Below are 1,771 nucleotides of genomic sequence, written 5' to 3' on the forward strand. Positions count from 1 at the left end.
TTTTCAGATTTTTATGTAGTGTTTAAAACAGAAAAGGGTTCAATGGCTTTCTATTGCTCCAAACTTGTGCGCCAATACCTTTTTTCAATATATCTAGAGTTAATACTTTGTTTCTAGTGCAGATGTATGAACAATTTTTTTACAACTAACATTACTCTATAATGTTCATTAGTGTTTCCTGCAGGCCTTTTTAACATGGCGCAGCGCCATGCCCCCTTTGAAGTGCCGCCAAGGTGCCCTTCAAGCTGCCCGTTTGCGCCATGTGCCCTTTTATTTTATCAGGCTTTTGTATTTATCTTGAAAAGTGCCCTTTCAAAACCAGCCTGGATAGCCAATGTCCGCGGGGCATGTTCCGTGTATTGTACCGTCAATTAGCGGCTTTGATCAACAGGTCGACACGTGGGTGCATCAACCGTGAATGACCCTGATTAAGAACTGACAGGATTATGCAATCAATTACTGTTTTATGATTCTTTAATTGGAAACAGTAGATGAAAATTTGTTGTTTTTAGCACGTCGGCGGAGAAGCTACATTTAGCCTTTTTACGAAAGAGATGATTGAAAACAGTCAGTTAACACATGATTAAAGGATAATTATTTTAAAAGGTTGTAATCAGTTAAAATGTAGATTGATTGTCGCTTATTTTTGATGCGCTCATTAGGCCTTTAAAAATAAAATGTTGAATGCCCTTTGCCGATCGCCGACCAACCCATGAAAAATTACCAGACTCAAAATGTTTTACATCGATTTTATCTACAAGATATATTTTATTCCTTCACGGGTATCATTTATAAAAATAATACAAGATAAACATTTAAGCTTCAGAATGATACCAAATTCATTAAAATCGACAAATGTCTTGTTTAATAATTATGAAGTAGTACTTTCAAAAGCACATTCATGACGCGCCGACGCAGAAGTCGCCACCATCTTGAAAATTTGAAAACGTACATCGGTATGAAAATAACCGATAACCTAGCGATTAAGTTATAAAACCTGATCGAGATTTAAATGAATAAACTAAAAATGCAAGGCCCTAGTTTTGTTTTAGTAAATAATTTGTCAAAATAATTTTATAAGGCTGAAATTTAAGTTGAAAGTGCACGGCCGCATTCAAGCAAGCCGAAATTTTGAATTATTATTCGCAATGAACCATAGGTATTCACATGTATGTTTATTTTACTAAATACTGTATGATTAGATAGAAAAAAAAACCAGATTCTTAGTCAATCATTGATTCAAACTAGTGTATGTAGGCTGATCACTACCAAATAGAATGTAAGCCTCCGCAGGTCTAGTCACAAGTAGTCCAAATATAAATAGTACTAATCTTTTTTCCTTTCCTAGTGCATTTTCTCGGCAGCAACGTGCTTACTTTTACACTACCGCGTTTCAGTATGTATCACTTTGCATTCTAATGAAATCGGCATGTTCCTATCGCATGCTAGATAAAAATGGCGGCGTAAGAATTTAATGTCACGAAAAGAGAAATTGAAAGAAGCGAAAAATAGTAAATTTAGCGGGTTGTAACAAACTGTAGTTTTCTTATATAAAAGTTAACACCCACTTTTCTTTTTGTTTTTCTAAAGTAGCGGTCTAGTTCTTTATGGGAATATAAGTGTCTGAAAATCTGATATGCTAGAAAATGTCGAAACACCGTTATGAAGTGAGTGGATTTTATATGAAATAAAGAACAGCTGGATTTAGTGGTGTTCAGCCTGTATCGCAGAAACTTGATAAAAATAGTGGCAGACGATCTAATCTAGCAAA

The sequence above is a fragment of the Mercenaria mercenaria genome, chromosome 5, assembly GCF_021730395.1.
Source record: "Mercenaria mercenaria strain notata chromosome 5, MADL_Memer_1, whole genome shotgun sequence".
NCBI lineage: Eukaryota > Metazoa > Mollusca > Bivalvia > Venerida > Veneridae > Mercenaria > Mercenaria mercenaria.